This window comes from Hyperolius riggenbachi, chromosome 8 (genome assembly GCF_040937935.1).
Source record: "Hyperolius riggenbachi isolate aHypRig1 chromosome 8, aHypRig1.pri, whole genome shotgun sequence".
In the NCBI taxonomy this organism is placed as follows: domain Eukaryota; kingdom Metazoa; phylum Chordata; class Amphibia; order Anura; family Hyperoliidae; genus Hyperolius; species Hyperolius riggenbachi.
This window is the reverse complement of record NC_090653.1, coordinates 250446105-250463140: the sequence shown is the minus strand read 5'-3', so window position 1 is coordinate 250463140 and position 17036 is coordinate 250446105. Positions and strand designations below refer to the sequence as shown.

General features: G+C 43.3%; 13 non-coding genes across 13 annotated transcripts; all 13 read left to right on the top strand.

The window, feature by feature from the left end:
• The first annotated feature begins 731 nt into the window (after nt 1-731).
• TRNAR-UCU (transfer RNA arginine (anticodon UCU)) lies at nt 732-817 on the top strand. The gene is given in 2 exon segments: nt 732-768; nt 782-817. It is a non-coding gene; the product is annotated as a tRNA-Arg (tRNA).
• Nucleotides 818-1712: 895 nt separating this feature from the next.
• TRNAR-UCU (transfer RNA arginine (anticodon UCU)) lies at nt 1713-1798 on the top strand. The gene is given in 2 exon segments: nt 1713-1749; nt 1763-1798. It is a non-coding gene; the product is annotated as a tRNA-Arg (tRNA).
• An 895-nt stretch (nt 1799-2693) lies between these two features.
• TRNAR-UCU (transfer RNA arginine (anticodon UCU)) lies at nt 2694-2779 on the top strand. Its single transcript is given in 2 exon segments — nt 2694-2730; nt 2744-2779. It is a non-coding gene; the product is annotated as a tRNA-Arg (tRNA).
• Nucleotides 2780-3674: 895 nt separating this feature from the next.
• Nucleotides 3675-3760, top strand: TRNAR-UCU (transfer RNA arginine (anticodon UCU)). The gene is given in 2 exon segments: nt 3675-3711; nt 3725-3760. It is a non-coding gene; the product is annotated as a tRNA-Arg (tRNA).
• An 895-nt stretch (nt 3761-4655) lies between these two features.
• On the top strand, nt 4656-4741 carry TRNAR-UCU (transfer RNA arginine (anticodon UCU)). Its single transcript is given in 2 exon segments — nt 4656-4692; nt 4706-4741. It is a non-coding gene; the product is annotated as a tRNA-Arg (tRNA).
• Nucleotides 4742-5636: 895 nt separating this feature from the next.
• Nucleotides 5637-5722, top strand: TRNAR-UCU (transfer RNA arginine (anticodon UCU)). The gene is given in 2 exon segments: nt 5637-5673; nt 5687-5722. It is a non-coding gene; the product is annotated as a tRNA-Arg (tRNA).
• An 895-nt stretch (nt 5723-6617) lies between these two features.
• Nucleotides 6618-6703, top strand: TRNAR-UCU (transfer RNA arginine (anticodon UCU)). The gene is given in 2 exon segments: nt 6618-6654; nt 6668-6703. It is a non-coding gene; the product is annotated as a tRNA-Arg (tRNA).
• An 894-nt stretch (nt 6704-7597) lies between these two features.
• On the top strand, nt 7598-7683 carry TRNAR-UCU (transfer RNA arginine (anticodon UCU)). Its single transcript is given in 2 exon segments — nt 7598-7634; nt 7648-7683. It is a non-coding gene; the product is annotated as a tRNA-Arg (tRNA).
• Nucleotides 7684-10419: 2736 nt separating this feature from the next.
• Nucleotides 10420-10505, top strand: TRNAR-UCU (transfer RNA arginine (anticodon UCU)). Its single transcript is given in 2 exon segments — nt 10420-10456; nt 10470-10505. It is a non-coding gene; the product is annotated as a tRNA-Arg (tRNA).
• Nucleotides 10506-11400: 895 nt separating this feature from the next.
• TRNAR-UCU (transfer RNA arginine (anticodon UCU)) lies at nt 11401-11486 on the top strand. Its single transcript is given in 2 exon segments — nt 11401-11437; nt 11451-11486. It is a non-coding gene; the product is annotated as a tRNA-Arg (tRNA).
• Nucleotides 11487-14506: 3020 nt separating this feature from the next.
• TRNAR-UCU (transfer RNA arginine (anticodon UCU)) lies at nt 14507-14592 on the top strand. The gene is given in 2 exon segments: nt 14507-14543; nt 14557-14592. It is a non-coding gene; the product is annotated as a tRNA-Arg (tRNA).
• An 895-nt stretch (nt 14593-15487) lies between these two features.
• TRNAR-UCU (transfer RNA arginine (anticodon UCU)) lies at nt 15488-15573 on the top strand. Its single transcript is given in 2 exon segments — nt 15488-15524; nt 15538-15573. It is a non-coding gene; the product is annotated as a tRNA-Arg (tRNA).
• An 895-nt stretch (nt 15574-16468) lies between these two features.
• Nucleotides 16469-16554, top strand: TRNAR-UCU (transfer RNA arginine (anticodon UCU)). Its single transcript is given in 2 exon segments — nt 16469-16505; nt 16519-16554. It is a non-coding gene; the product is annotated as a tRNA-Arg (tRNA).
• Nucleotides 16555-17036: the final 482 nt, after the last annotated feature.

The window sequence follows — 17036 nt, the reverse complement described above, 5'->3', positions numbered from 1 at the left end:
ACCTCATCAACTAATGACCCACAATTAATCAACTAAGAGAATGATAGCGTGCCAAGTGTTGCCATCCATAATCAACAAACTTGGTTTTCGCTAATGATAAATCTAGCTTTGTTCCTAAATTTAAACCACAAGCCGCCCTTGAGATTTCATAGGGACATCATTGAAGAATATCCCATCAAGGGCTTCATTCCTAAAATGTATATCTTCTCCAGATGTAGTATGCAAAGCAAGCTGCATGAGCATTGTTGTGCAGCACAAAGGATATCACCTTGGACGTGCAAACAAATTCACATTTTGAAATGTGGAGCGTCTCAGTTCCTGAAGCATTCATGATGTTTTTTTTTAATGAGTGGCACCAATTTCATTAAATGAAACAAAAGAAGTGGATTTGAGAGGTCAGATGTTGGTAAGTACAACCATCTCTGCTGCTGAGTATTGAAAGTTTAGCAGGTTACAGGTAGTAGATTCAGAAAGTTTTTGATTTTTCTTAGAAATCTAGAAGACGGGTTGTGATGATAGCTTGTTATGTAATGAAACAGGTGTTTGATGAGAGTGAGATGGGACTGCTGAAATAATCCAGAGTAACATTTGGGAGATAGCCAGATGCTGTACTCTTTCTTCTTATATAACAAAAAGGTAGCCTGCATACATCCTGAAATGCCACGAACAAATGGGTAAAAGCAGATATTTTTCATTTGAAGGTGCCTGGCAAAAACTGTCAGTGCAAGCTCGGCTCTGTGGCGCAATGAATAGCGCATTGGACTTCTAGTGAAATGTAGGCGTTCAAAGGTTGTGGGTTCGAGTCCCACCAGAGTCGCATTTTAAACTGGAAACCGAAGCCGTGTTACCTAAAAGATGCTGAAAGTGCACCGAAGATGGCCCTCAAAAGTCCATCCCTGGAAACTTGTCTGCTACAACACAGACTAAGCTCTTCATGGAAAGGAGTAAACAGTTCACCTTCACCAGCACAGTTTGTAACCACCTCATCAACTAATGACACACAATTAATCAACTAAGAGAATGAAAGCGTGCCAAGTCTTGCCTTCCATAACCAACAAACTTGGTTTTCGCTAATGATAAATCTAGCTTTGTTCCTAAATTTAAACAACAAGCCGGCCTTGAGATTCCATAGGGACATCATTGAAGAATATCCCATCAAGGGCTTCATTCCTAAAATGTATATCTTCTCCAGATGTAGTATGCAAAGCAAGCTGCACGAGCATTGTTGTGCAGCACAAAGAATATCACCTTGGACGTGCAAACAAATTCACATTTTGAAATGTGGAGCGTCTCAGTTCCTGAAGCATTCATGATGGGTATTTTTTAATGAGTGGCACCAATTTCATTAAATGAAACAAAAGAAGTGGATTTGAGAGGTCAGATGTTGGTAAGTACAACCATCTCTGCTGCTGAGTATTGAAAGTTTAGCAGGTTACAGGTAGTAGACTCAGAAAGTTTTTGATTTTTCTTAGAAATCTAGAAGACGGGTTGTGATGATAGCTTGTTATGTAATGAAACAGGTGTTTGATGAGAGTGAGATGGGACTGCTGAAATAATCCAGAGTAACATTTGGGAGATAGCCAGATGCTGTACTCTTTCTTCTTATATAACAAAAAGGTAGCCTGCATACATCCTGAAATGCCACGAACAAATGGGTAAAAGCAGATATTTTTCATTTGAAGGTGCCTGGCAAAAACAGGCAGTGCAAGCTCGGCTCTGTGGCGCAATGGATAGCGCATTGGACTTCTAGTGAAATGTAGGCATTCAAAGGTTGTGGGTTCGAGTCCCACCAGAGTTGCATTTTAAACTGGAAACCGAAGCCGTGTTACCTAAAAGATGCTGAAAGTGCACCGAAGATGGCCCTCAAAAGTCCATCCCTGGAAACTTGTCTGCTGCAACACAGACTAAGCTCTTCATGGAAAGGAGTAAACAGTTCACCTTCACCAGCACAGTTTGTAACCACCTCATCAACTAATGACCCACAATTAATCAACTAAGAGAATGAGAGCGTGCCAAGTGTTGCCATCCATAACCAACAAACTTGGTTTTCGCTAATGATAAATCTAGCTTTGTTCCTAAATTTAAACAACAAGCCGCCCTTGAGATTCCATAGGGACATCATTGAAGAATATCCCATCAAGGGCTTCATTCCTAAAATGTATATCTTTTCCAGATGTAGTATGCAAAGCAAGCTCCACGAGCATTGTTGTGCAGCACAAAGAATATCACCTTGGACGTGCAAACAAATTCACATTTTGAAATGTGGAGCGTCTCAGTTCCTGAAGCATTCATGATGGGTATTTTTTAATGAGTGGCACCAATTTCATTAAATGAAACAAAAGAAGTGGATTTGAGAGGTCAGATGTTGGTAAGTACAACCATCTCTGCTGCTGAGTATTGAAAGTTTAGCAGGTTACAGGTAGTAGACTCAGAAAGTTTTTGATTTTTCTTAGAAATCTAGAAGACGGGTTGTGATGATAGCTTGTTATGTAATGAAACAGGTGTTTGATGAGAGTGAGATGGGACTGCTGAAATAATCCAGAGTAACATTTGGGAGATAGCCAGATGCTGTACTCTTTCTTCTTATATAACAAAAAGGTAGCCTGCATACATCCTGAAATGCCACGAACAAATGGGTTAAAGCAGATATTTTTCATTTGAAGGTGCCTGGCAAAAACAACTAGTGCAAGCTCGGCTCTGTGGCGCAATGGATAGCGCATTGGACTTCTAGTGAAATGTAGGCATTCAAAGGTTGTGGGTTCAAGTCCCACCAGAGTCGCATTTTAAACTGCAAACCGAAGCCGTGTTACCTAAAAGATGCTGAAAGTGCACCGAAGATGGCCCTCAAAAGTCCATCCCTGGAAACTTGTCTGCTGCAACACAGACTAAGCTCTTCATGGAAAGGAGTAAACAGTTCACCTTCACCAGCACAGTTTGTAACCACCTCATCAACTAATGACCCACAATTAATCAACTAAGAGAATGAGAGCGTGCCAAGTGTTGCCATCCATAACCAACAAACTTGGTTTTCGCTAATGATAAATCTAGCTTTGTTCCTAAATTTAAACAACAAGCCGCCCTTGAGATTCCATAGGGACATCATTGAAGAATATCCCATCAAGGGCTTCATTCCTAAAATGTATATCTTTTCCAGATGTAGTATGCAAAGCAAGCTCCACGAGCATTGTTGTGCAGCACAAAGAATATCACCTTGGACGTGCAAACAAATTCACATTTTGAAATGTGGAGCGTCTCAGTTCCTGAAGCATTCATGATGGGTATTTTTTAATGAGTGGCACCAATTTCATTAAATGAAACAAAAGAAGTGGATTTGAGAGGTCAGATGTTGGTAAGTACAACCATCTCTGCTGCTGAGTATTGAAAGTTTAGCAGGTTACAGGTAGTAGACTCAGAAAGTTTTTGATTTTTCTTAGAAATCTAGAAGACGGGTTGTGATGATAGCTTGTTATGTAATGAAACAGGTGTTTGATGAGAGTGAGATGGGACTGCTGAAATAATCCAGAGTAACATTTGGGAGATAGCCAGATGCTGTACTCTTTCTTCTTATATAACAAAAAGGTAGCCTGCATACATCCTGAAATGCCACGAACAAATGGGTTAAAGCAGATATTTTTCATTTGAAGGTGCCTGGCAAAAACAATTAGTGCTAGCTCGGCTCTGTGGCGCAATGGATAGCGCATTGGACTTCTAGTGAAATGTAGGCATTCAAAGGTTGTGGGTTCAAGTCCCACCAGAGTCGCATTTTAAACTGCAAACCGAAGCCGTGTTACCTAAAAGATGCTGAAAGTGCACCGAAGATGGCCCTCAAAAGTCCATCCCTGGAAACTTGTCTGCTGCAACACAGACTAAGCTCTTCATGGAAAGGAGTAAACAGTTCACCTTCACCAGCACAGTTTGTAACCACCTCATCAACTAATGACCCACAATTAATCAACTAAGAGAATGAAAGCGTGCCAAGTCTTGCCTTCCATAACCAACAAACTTGGTTTTCGCTAATGATAAATCTAGCTTTGTTCCTAAATTTAAACAACAAGCCGCCCTTGAGATTCCATAGGGACATCATTGAAGAATATCCCATCAAGGGCTTCATTCCTAAAATGTATATCTTCTCCAGATGTAGTATGCAAAGCAAGCTGCACGAGCATTGTTGTGCAGCACAAAGAATATCACCTTGGACGTGCAAACAAATTCACATTGTGAAATGTGGAGCGTCTCAGTTCCTGAAGCATTCATGATGGGTATTTTTTAATGAGTGGCACCAATTTCATTAAATGAAACAAAAGAAGTGGATTTGAGAGGTCAGATGTTGGTAAGTACAACCATCTCTGCTGCTGAGTATTGAAAGTTTAGCAGGTTACAGGTAGTAGACTCAGAAAGTTTTTGATTTTTCTTAGAAATCTAGAAGACGGGTTGTGATGATAGCTTGTTATGTAATGAAACAGGTGTTTGATGAGAGTGAGATGGGACTGCTGAAATAATCCAGAGTAACATTTGGGAGATAGCCAGATGCTGTACTCTTTCTTCTTATATAACAAAAAGGTAGCCTGCATACATCCTGAAATGCCACGAACAAATGGGTTAAAGCAGATATTTTTCATTTGAAGGTGCCTGGCAAAAACAACTAGTGCAAGCTCGGCTCTGTGGCGCAATGGATAGCGCATTGGACTTCTAGTGCAATGTAGGCATTCAAAGGTTGTGGGTTCAAGTCCCACCAGAGTCGCATTTTAAACTGCAAACCGAAGCCGTGTTACCTAAAAGATGCTGAAAGTGCACCGAAGATGGCCCTCAAAAGTCCATCCCTGGAAACTTGTCTGCTGCAACACAGACTAAGCTCTTCATGGAAAGGAGTAAACAGTTCACCTTCACCAGCACAGTTTGTAACCACCTCATCAACTAATGACCCACAATTAATCAACTAAGAGAATGAAAGCGTGCCAAGTCTTGCCTTCCATAACCAACAAACTTGTTTTTCGCTAATGATAAATCTAGCTTTGTTCCTAAATTTAAACAACAAGCCGCCCTTGAGATTCCATAGGGACATCATTGAAGAATATCCCATCAAGGGCTTCATTCCTAAAATGTATATCTTCTCCAGATGTAGTATGCAAAGCAAGCTGCACGAGCATTGTTGTGCAGCACAAAGAATATCACCTTGGACGTGCAAACAAATTCACATTGTGAAATGTGGAGCGTCTCAGTTCCTGAAGCATTCATGATGGGTATTTTTTAATGAGTGGCACCAATTTCATTAAATGAAACAAAAGAAGTGGATTTGAGAGGTCAGATGTTGGTAAGTACAACCATCTCTGCTGCTGAGTATTGAAAGTTTAGCAGGTTACAGGTAGTAGACTCAGAAAGTTTTTGATTTTTCTTAGAAATCTAGAAGACGGGTTGTGATGATAGCTTGTTATGTAATGAAACAGGTGTTTGATGAGAGTGAGATGGGACTGCTGAAATAATCCAGAGTAACATTTGGGAGATAGCCAGATGCTGTACTCTTTCTTCTTATATAACAAAAAGGTAGCCTGCATACATCCTGAAATGCCACGAACAAATGGGTTAAAGCAGATATTTTTCATTTGAAGGTGCCTGGCAAAAACAACTAGTGCAAGCTCGGCTCTGTGGCGCAATGGATAGCGCATTGGACTTCTAGTGAAATGTAGGCATTCAAAGGTTGTGGGTTCAAGTCCCACCAGAGTTGCATTTTAAACTGGAAACCGAAGCCGTGTTACCTAAAAGATGCTGAAAGTGCACCGAAGATGGCCCTCAAAAGTCCATCCCTGGAAACTTGTCTGCTGCAACACAGACTAAGCTCTTCATGGAAAGGAGTAAACAGTTCACCTTCACCAGCACAGTTTGTAACCACCTCATCAACTAATGACCCACAATTAATCAACTAAGAGAATGAGAGCGTGCCAAGTGTTGCCATCCATAACCAACAAACTTGGTTTTCGCTAATGATAAATCTAGCTTTGTTCCTAAATTTAAACAACAAGCCGCCCTTGATATTCCATAGGGACATCATTGAAGAATATCCCATCAAGGGCTTCATTCCTAAAATGTATATCTTCTCCAGATGTAGTATGCAAAGCAAGCTGCACGAGCATTGTTGTGCAGCACAAAGGATATCACCTTGGACGTGCAAACAAATTCACATTTTGAAATGTGGAGCGTCTCAGTTCCTGAAGCATTCATGATGGGTTTTTTTTAATGAGTGGCACCAATTTCATTAAATGAAACAAAAGAAGTGGATTTGAGAGGTCAGATGTTGGTAAGTACAACCATCTCTGCTGCTGAGTATTGAAAGTTTAGCAGGTTACAGGTAGTAGACTCAGAAAGTTTTTGATTTTTCTTAGAAATCTAGAAGACAGGTTGTGATGATAGCTTGTTATGTAATGAAACAGGTGTTTGATGAGAGTGAGATGGGACTGCTGAAATAATCCAGAGTAACATTTGGGAGATAGCCAGATGCTGTACTCTTTCTTCTTATATAACAAAAAGGTAGCCTGCATACATCCTGAAATGCCACGAACAAATGGGTAAAAGCAGATATTTTTCATTTGAAGGTGCCTGGCCAAAGCAATCAGTGCAAGCTCGGCTCTGTGGCGCAATGGATAGCGCATTGGACTTCTAGTGAAATGTAGGCATTCAAAGGTTGTGGGTTCAAGTCCCACCAGAGTCGCATTTTAAACTGGAAACCGAAGCCGTGTTACCTAAAAGATGCTGAAAGTGCACCGAAGATGGCCCTCAAAAGTCCATCCCTGGAAACTTGTCTGCTGCAACACAGACTAAGCTCTTCATGGAAAGGAGTAAACAGTTCACCTTCACCAGCACAGTTTGTAACCACCTCATCAACTAATGACCCACAATTAATCAACTAAGAGAATGATAGCGTGCCAAGTGTTGCCATCCATAATCAACAAACTTGGTTTTCGCTAATGATAAATCTAGCTTTGTTCCTAAATTTAAACAACAAGCCGCCCTTGAGATTTCATAGGGACATCATTGAAGAATATCCCATCAAGGGCTTCATTCCTAAAATGTATATCTTCTCCAGATGTAGTATGCAAAGCAAGCTGCATGAGCATTGTTGTGCAGCACAAAGGATATCACCTTGGACGTGCAAACAAATTCACATTTTGAAATGTGGAGCGTCTCAGTTCCTGAAGCATTCATGATGTTTTTTTTTAATGAGTGGCACCAATTTCATTAAATGAAACAAAAGAAGTGGATTTGAGAGGTCAGATGTTGGTAAGTACAACCATCTCTGCTGCTGAGTATTGAAAGTTTAGCAGGTTACAGGTAGTAGATTCAGAAAGTTTTTGATTTTTCTTAGAAATCTAGAAGACGGGTTGTGATGATAGCTTGTTATGTAATGAAACAGGTGTTTGATGAGAGTGAGATGGGACTGCTGAAATAATCCAGAGTAACATTTGGGAGATAGCCAGATGCAGTACTCTTTCTTCTTATATAACAAAAAGGTAGCCTGCATACATCCTGAAATGCCACGAACAAATGGGTAAAAGCAGATATTTTTCATTTGAAGGTGCCTGGCAAAAACTGTCAGTGCAAGCTCGGCTCTGTGGTGCAATGAATAGCGCATTGGACTTCTAGTGAAATGTAGGCATTCAAAGGTTGTGGGTTCGAGTCCCACCAGAGTCGCATTTTAAACTGGAAACCGAAGCCGTGTTACCTAAAAGATGCTGAAAGTGCACCGAAGATGGCCCTCAAAAGTCCATCCCTGGAAACTTGTCTGCTACAACACAGACTAAGCTCTTCATGGAAAGGAGTAAACAGTTCACCTTCACCAGCACAGTTTGTAACCACCTCATCAACTAATGACACACAAGTAGCCTCCCTGGCGTTTAATTTCCCCAGGATTTCTGTGCAAAAAGTGGTTCAATTAATTTTCATAACCTTTTTTCCTGTAACTTGCCAAAATGTGTCAAGCAAGGGTGTAGTACACATTTTGAGTATAATGAAAGTTTAAAACCGAAAATGAAATCACAACTAAGTTTTAAAATTACTCCCCAAAAGCTAGCAATGATGCGCAGATTCGACCAAGAGACAGATCTCTGTGTAATCAAATTAGAGAGAGATCTGTCGGCTGCCCATACACTGCAGGGCAATTTGTGATACATTTCAGGTTGACATCTCTTAGGAATCGGCTGCGTGCACTGCAGCCCCCCCATGTATAAATGTACCCCCTCTGTGTGCATTTATACATTACCTGTCCTGTTTCGCCCACTTCACGGTGCCCATCCGTCTTCAGAATCCCCCGCAGGTTATTGTATTGAATTCAATAAGAAGAAGAAAAAAAGTTTGCCGCTAGGTGTTGATGACGCCGCGTGCCCCTGGCGACATCAACTCTGATCGCCGGGGAACAGGTTACTATTACAGGTACACAACAAGGGATCAGCATGCCAATGGTGAGTATAAGACGCCCCCCCTCCATGTCTCCCCCATGTACGTGATGCACATGATTAGCCCCACAGTATAGATCAGGCAGGTATGTGTCCCCAGTAAATATTAGACAGGTATGTGTCCCCAGAATAGTTTAGACAGGTAGCAGGGACGGATCTGGGGGAGGGGGGGGGCGGGTCTCTTGCCCTAGGTGCAGCTTGGTCTAGATCCGTACCTGGCAGGTAGGCATGTGTCACCCAGCATAGTTTAGGCAGGTATGTGTCCCCAGTTTAGTTTAGGCGCAGTGTGCATACCTCCTCCCTTCTCCCTTGTCTGTGCATTGAATCCCCCCTGCCTTTTCACCCTGTCTGTGTGGCATTCTCCTCCCTTCTTCCCCTTGTCTGCAGCCAGTTCTCTTTTGTGTAGCGATCCCTGGCACATTGAATCCCCACTGCCCTCTCACCCAGTCTGTGGCATTCTTCTTTCTTCTTTCCCATCTGCCTTCTGCAGCCAGCGTGTTCCCTTTTGTGCAGCGATCCCTGGCACTTTGTCCCCCGCCCTCCTCCCCTTCCCTCTGTGCAGCGATCCCTGGCCCTGCACTGTAAATACTTATTTACTCTGGAGCATGTCTGTCCCACGATCACACCTCATCTCTGCAGCTGCAGGGCCAGTCTTCTCTGTTCGGGACACAGTGACTCGGCTTGGTGACATCATCAAGCCGAATCACTGTGTCCCGAACAGAGAAGACTGGCCCTGCAGCTGCAGAGATGAGGTGTGATCGTGGGACAGACATGCTCCAGAGTAAATAAGTATTTACAGTGCAGGACCAGGGATCGCTACACAGAGGAAAGAGGGGGAGGGCGGGGGACAAAGTGCCAGGGATCGCTGCACAAAAAAAAGCAACACACTGGCAGCAGACAGGGGGAAGAAGGGAGGAGAATGCCACAGACGGGGTGAGAGCGCAGGGGAGATTCGATACATAGACGGGGGAGAAGGGAGGGGGTATGCATCTGCAGCTTCTCTTTTCTGCTGGCTCCCAATCACACAAGGGATTCCCCAGGATGGCTGAATGTCTGTTTTCACACTTTGGGTAGCGTAGATCGCTGCCCACAGTGTGCTGGCAGGCATCCAGCAGTCTTAGGGAATCCCTTGTAAGTAAAAAAAAGTGGTGTGGTGGAGGAGATAAGTTAGAAATCTCCCTGGCTGCAAGGACGAGTGTAGCTCGTCCTTACCACTTTCAGCATTTTTTTACTGGACGAGTTACACTCGTGCTTACCGCTAGGGAGGTTAATCAACTAAGAGAATGAAAGCGTGCCAAGTCTTGCCTTCCATAACCAACAAACTTGGTTTTCGCTAATGATAAATCTAGCTTTGTTCCTAAATTTAAACAACAAGCCGGCCTTGAGATTCCATAGGGACATCATTGAAGAATATCCCATCAAGGGCTTCATTCCTAAAATGTATATCTTCTCCAGATGTAGTATGCAAAGCAAGCTGCACGAGCATTGTTGTGCAGCACAAAGGATATCACCTTGGACGTGCAAACAAATTCACATTTTGAAATGTGGAGCGTCTCAGTTCCTGAAGCATTCATGATGGGTTTTTTTTAATGAGTGGCACCAATTTCATTAAATGAAACAAAAGAAGTGGATTTGAGAGGTCAGATGTTGGTAAGTACAACCATCTCTGCTGCTGAGTATTGAAAGTTTAGCAGGTTACAGGTAGTAGACTCAGAAAGTTTTTGATTTTTCTTAGAAATCTAGAAGACAGGTTGTGATGATAGCTTGTTATGTAATGAAACAGGTGTTTGATGAAAGTGAGATGGGACTGCTGAAATAATCCAGAGTAACATTTGGGAGATAGCCAGATGCTGTACTCTTTCTTCTTATATAACAAAAAGGTAGCCTGCATACATCCTGAAATGCCACGAACAAATGGGAAAAAGCAGATATTTTTCATTTGAAGGTGCCTGGCAAAAACAGTCAGTGCAAGCTCGGCTCTGTGGCGCAATGGATAGCGCATTGGACTTCTAGTGAAATGTAGGCATTCAAAGGTTGTGGGTTCGAGTCCCACCAGAGTCGCATTTTAAACTGGAAACCAAAGCCGTGTTACCTAAAAGATGCTGAAAGTGCACCGAAGATGGCCCTCAAAAGTCCATCCCTGGAAACTTGTCTGCTGCAACTCAGACTAAGCACTTCATGGAAAGGAGTAAACAGTTCACCTTCACCAGCACAGTTTGTAACCACCTCATCAACTAATGACCCACAATTAATCAACTAAGAGAATGAGAGCGTGCCAAGTGTTGCCATCCATAACCAACAAACTTGGTTTTCGCTAATGATAAATCTAGCTTTGTTCCTAAATTTAAACAACAAGCCGCCCTTGAGATTCCATAGGGACATCATTGAAGAATATCCCATCAAGGGCTTCATTCCTAAAATGTATATCTTCTCCAGATGTAGTATGCAAAGCAAGCTGCACGAGCATTGTTGTGCAGCACAAAGGATATCACCTTGGACGTGCAAACAAATTCACATTTTGAAATGTGGAGCGTCTCAGTTCCTGAAGCATTCATGATGGGTTTTTTTTAATGAGTGGCACCAATTTCATTAAATGAAACAAAAGAAGTGGATTTGAGAGGTCAGATGTTGGTAAGTACAACCATCTCTGCTGCTGAGTATTGAAAGTTTAGCAGGTTACAGGTAGTAGACTCAGAAAGTTTTTGATTTTTCTTAGAAATCTAGAAGACAGGTTGTGATGATAGCTTGTTATGTAATGAAACAGGTGTTTGATGAGAGTGAGATGGGACTGCTGAAATAATCCAGAGTAACATTTGGGAGATAGCCAGATGCTGTACTCTTTCTTCTTATATAACAAAAAGGTAGCCTGCATACATCCTGAAATGCCACGAACAAATGGGTTAAAGCAGATATTTTTCATTTGAAGGTGCCTGGCAAAAACAACTAGTGCAAGCTCGGCTCTGTGGCGCAATGGATAGCGCATTGGACTTCTAGTGAAATGTAGGCATTCAAAGGTTGTGGGTTCGAGTCCCACCAGAGTCGCATTTTAAACTGGAAACCGAAGCCGTGTTACCTAAAAGATGCTGAAAGTGCACCGAAGATGGCCCTCAAAAGTCCATCCCTGGAAACTTGTCTGCTGCAACACAGACTAAGCTCTTCATGGAAAGGAGTAAACAGTTCACCTTCACCAGCACAGTTTGTAACCACCTCATCAACTAATGACCCACAATTAATCAACTAAGAGAATGATAGCGTGCCAAGTGTTGCCATCCATAACCAACAAACTTGGTTTTCGCTAATGATAAATCTAGCTTTGTTCCTAAATTTAAACAACAAGCCGCCCTTGAGATTTCATAGGGACATCGTTGAAGAATATCCCATCAAGGGCTTCATTCCTAAAATGTATATCTTCTCCAGATGTAGTATGCAAAGCAAGCTGCATGAGCATTGTTGTGCAGCACAAACAGGGGCGTAGGAATAGGCCCTGCAGCCCCTGCGCCCGCGGGGGGGCCCGCCCCCCCCCTGGGGCCCGCTTGGGGCCGTTTTGTGGGTGCTGGAGGGGTGGCAGCATGAGGGGAAAGCCTTGCCCACAGTCGGCGGGAAGAGGGGTAGTTCCCCCCTCTCCCTCACCTCGGGGCTCTCCCCTCTGTGCTCCCCTCCAGCTCGTAAGTGTCTGTGGGGCTGTGGTGGGCAGCGAGCGGCGGGCAAATACATACCTGCTTCCGTGCGTTCCATCGGAGACTTCTCCCTCTAGCGGCTGACGTCACTTCCGGAAGTGACGTCAGCCGCTAGAGGGAGAAGTCTCCGATGGAACGCACGGAAGCAGGTATGTATCTGCCCGCCGCTCGCTGCCCACCACAGCCCCACAGACACTTACGAGCTGGAGGGGAGCACAGAGGGGAGAGCCCCGAGGTGAGGGAGAGGGGGGAACTACCCCTCTCCCCGCCGACTGTGGGCAAGGCTTTCCCCTCATGCTGCCACCCCTCCAGCACCCACAAAACTCCGAGCGGGCCCCAGGGGGGGGCATATTACGATTTTCTGGTGTCTGCTGCCCTCATTACGATTTTCTGGTGTCTGCTGCCCACATTACGATTTTCAGGTGTCTGCTGCCCACATTACGATTTTCAGGTGTCTGCTGCCCTCATTACGATTTTCAGGTGTCTGCTGCCCTCATTACGATTTTCAGGTGTCTGCTGCCCACATTACGATTTTCAGGTGTCTGCTGCCCTCATTACGATTTTCAGGTGTCTGCTGCCCTCATTACGATTTTCAGGTGTCTGCTGCCCACATTGTGATTTTCAGGTGTCTGCTGCCCACATTACGATTTTCTGGTGTCTGCTGCCCTCATTACGATTTTCTGGTGTCTGCTGCCCACATTACGATTTTCAGGTGTCTGCTGCCCACATTACGATTTTCAGGTGTCTGCTGCCCTCATTACGATTTTCAGGTGTCTGCTGCCCTCATTATGATTTTCAGGTGTCTGCTGCCCACATTACGATTTTCAGGTGTCTGCTGCCCACATTACGATTTTCAGGTGTCTGCTGCCCACATTGCGATTTTCAGGTGTCTGCTGCCCACATTGCGATTTTCAGGTGTCTGCTGCCCACATTGCGATTTTCTGGTGTCTGCTGCCCACATTACGATTTTCTGGTGTATGCTGCCCACATTAGGATTTTCTGGTGACTGCTGCCCACATTGCGATTTTCTGGTGACTGCTGCCCACATTGCGATTTTCTGGTGACTGCTGCCCACATTGCGATTTTCTGGTGACTGCTGCCCACATTAGGATTTTCTGGTGTCTGCTGCCCACATTACGACATTCTGGTGACTGACTGCTGCCCACATTAGGATTTTCTGGTGACTGCTGCCCACATTACGATATTCTGGTGACTGCTGTCCACATTAGGATTTTCTGGTGACTGATGCCCACATTGCAATTTTCTGGTGACTGCTGCCCACATGGCGATTTTCTGGTGACTGCTGCCCACATTGCGATTTTCTGGCCCACATTACGATTTTCTGGTGAACACTGCCCACGTTACGATTGTCTGGTGAATGCTGTCCACGTTACGATTTTCTGGTGAACGCTGCCCACATTACGATTTTCTGGCCCACATTACGATTTTCTGGTGAACACTGCCCAAGTTACGATTGTCTGGTGAATGCTGTCCATGTTACAATTTTCTGGTGAACTCTGCCCACATTACGATTTTCTGTCCCACATTACGATATTCTGGTGAACGCTGCCCACATTACGATTGTCTGGTAAATGCTGCCCACGTTACAATTTTCTGGTGACTGCTGCTCACGTTACTATTTTCTGGTGACTGGTGCCCACATTACGATTTTCTGGTGAACTCTGCCCACATTATGATTTTCTAAAGGCCCACATTACGATTTTCTGGTGAACTCTGCCCACATTATGATTTTCTGGCCCACATTACGATTGTCTGGTAAAATGCTGCCCACTTTACAATTAATTTACAGTGAAACGCTGCCCCATTACGATTATTTGGCACCTATGGGGGGGGCCCCATCCAAATATTCGCAGGGGGGCCCAGTGATTTCTAGTTACGCCCCTGAGCACAAAGGATATCACCTTGGACGTGCAAACAAATTCACATTTTGAAATGTGGAGCGTCTCAGTTCCTGAAGCATTCATGATGGTTTTTTTTAATGAGTGGCACCAATTTCATTAAATGAAACAAAAGAAGTGGATTTGAGAGGTCAGATGTTGGTAAGTACAACCATCTCTGCTGCTGAGTATTGAAAGTTTAGCAGGTTACAGGTAGTAGATTCAGAAAGTTTTTGATTTTTCTTAGAAATCTAGAAGACGGGTTGTGATGATAGCTTGTAATGTAATGAAACAGGTGTTTGATGAGAGTGAGATGGGACTGCTGAAATAATCCAGAGTAACATTTGGGAGATAGCCAGATGCTGTACTCTTTCTTCTTATATAACAAAAAGGTAGCCTGCATACATCCTGAAATGCCACGAACAAATGGGTAAAAGCAGATATTTTTCATTTGAAGGTGCCTGGCAAAAACAGTCAGTGCAAGCTCGGCTCTGTAGCGCAATGGATAGCGCATTGGACTTCTAGTGAAATGTAGGCATTCAAAGGCTGTGGGTTCGAGTCCCACCAGAGTCGCATTTTAAACTGGAAACCGAAGCCGTGTTACCTAAAAGATGCTGAAAGTGCACCGAAGATGGCCCTCAAAAGTCCATCCCTGGAAACTTGTCTGCTACAACACAGACTAAGCTCTTCATGGAAAGGAGTAAACAGTTCACCTTCACCAGCACAGTTTGTAACCTCCTCATCAACTAATGACACACAATTAATCAACTAAGAGAATGAAAGCGTGCCAAGTCTTGCCATCCATAACCAACAAACTTGGTTTTCGCTAATGATAAATCTAGCTTTGTTCCTAAATTTAAACAACAAGCCGCCCTTGAGATTCCATAGGGACATCATTGAAGAATATCCCATCAAGGGCTTCATTCCTAAAATGTATATCTTCTCCAGATGTAGTATGCAAAGCAAGCTGCACGAGCATTGTTGTGCAGCACAAAGGATATCACCTTGGACGTGCAAACAAATTCACATTTTGAAATGTGGAGCGTCTCAGTTCCTGAAGCATTCATGATGGGTTTTTTTTAATGAGTGGCACCAATTTCATTAAATGAAACAAAAGAAGTGGATTTGAGAGGTCAGATGTTGGTAAGTACAACCATCTCTGCTGCTGAGTATTGAAAGTTTAGCAGGTTACAGGTAGTAGACTCAGAAAGTTTTTGATTTTTCTTAGAAATCTAGAAGACAGGTTGTGATGATAGCTTGTTATGTAATGAAACAGGTGTTTGATGAAAGTGAGATGGGACTGCTGAAATAATCCAGAGTAACATTTGGGAGATAGCCAGATGCTGTACTCTTTCTTCTTATATAACAAAAAGGTAGCCTGCATACATCCTGAAATGCCACGAACAAATGGGAAAAAGCTGATATTTTTCATTTGAAGGTGCCTGGCAAAAACAGTCAGTGCAAGCTCGGCTCTGTGGCGCAATGGATAGCGCATTGGACTTCTAGTGAAATGTAGGCATTCAAAGGTTGTGGGTTCGAGTCCCACCAGAGTTGCATTTTAAACTGGAAACCGAAGCCGTGTTACCTAAAAGATGCTGAAAGTGCACCGAAGATGGCCCTCAAAAGTCCATCCCTGGAAACTTGTCTGCTGCAACACAGACTAAGCTCTTCATGGAAAGGAGTAAACAGTTCACCTTCACCAGCACAGTTTGTAACCACCTCATCAACTAATGACCCACAATTAATCAACTAAGAGAATGAGAGCGTGCCAAGTGTTGCCATCCATAACCAACAAACTTGGTTTTCGCTAATGATAAATCTAGCTTTGTTCCTAAATTTAAACAACAAGCCGCCCTTGAGATTTCATAGGGACATCATTGAAGAATATCCCATCAAGGGCTTCATTCCTAAAATGTATATCTTCTCCAGATGTAGTATGCAAAGCAAGCTGCACGAGCATTGTTGTGCAGCACAAAGAATATCACCTTGGACGTGCAAACAAATTCACATTTTGAAATGTGGAGCGTCTCAGTTCCTGAAGCATTCATGATGGGTATTTTTTAATGAGTGGCACCAATTTCATTAAATGAAACAAAAGAAGTGGATTTGAGAGGTCAGATGTTGGTAAGTACAACCATCTCTGCTGCTGAGTATTGAAAGTTTAGCAGGTTACAGGTAGTAGATTCAGAAAGTTTTTGATTTTTCTTAGAAATCTAGAAGACGGGTTGTGATGATAGCTTGTTATGTAATGAAACAGGTGTTTGATGAGAGTGAGATGGGACTGCTGAAATAATCCAGAGTAACATTTGGGAGATAGCCAGATGCTGTACTCTTTCTTCTTATATAACAAAAAGGTAGCCTGCATACATCCTGAAATGCCATGAACAAATGGGTAAAAGCAGATATTTTTCATTTGAAGGTGCCTGGCAAAAACAGTCAGTGCAAGCTCGGCTCTGTGGCGCAATGGATAGCGCATTGGACTTCTAGTGAAATGTAGGCATTCAAAGGTTGTGGGTTCGAGTCCCACCAGAGTCGCATTTTAAACTGGAAACCGAAGCCGTGTTACCTAAAAGATGCTGAAAGTGCACCGAAGATGGCCCTCAAAAGTCCATCCCTGGAAACTTGTCTGCTGCAACACAGACTAAGCTCTTCATGGAATGGAGTAAACAGTTCACCTTCACCAGCACAGTTTGTAACCACCTCATCAACTAATGACCCACAATTAATCAACTAAGAGAATGAGAGCGTGCCAAGTGTTGCCATCCATAACCAACAAACTTGGTTTTCGCTAATGATAAATCTAGCTTTGTTCCTAAATTTAAACAACAAGCCGCCCTTGAGATTTCATAGGGACATCATTGAAGAATATCCCATCAAGGGCTTCATTCCTAAAATGTATATCTTCTCCAGATGTAGTATGCAAAGCAAGCTGCATGAGCATTGTTGTGCAGCACAAAGGATATCACCTTGGACGTGCAAACAAATTCACATTTTGAAATGTGGAGCGTCTCAGTAGT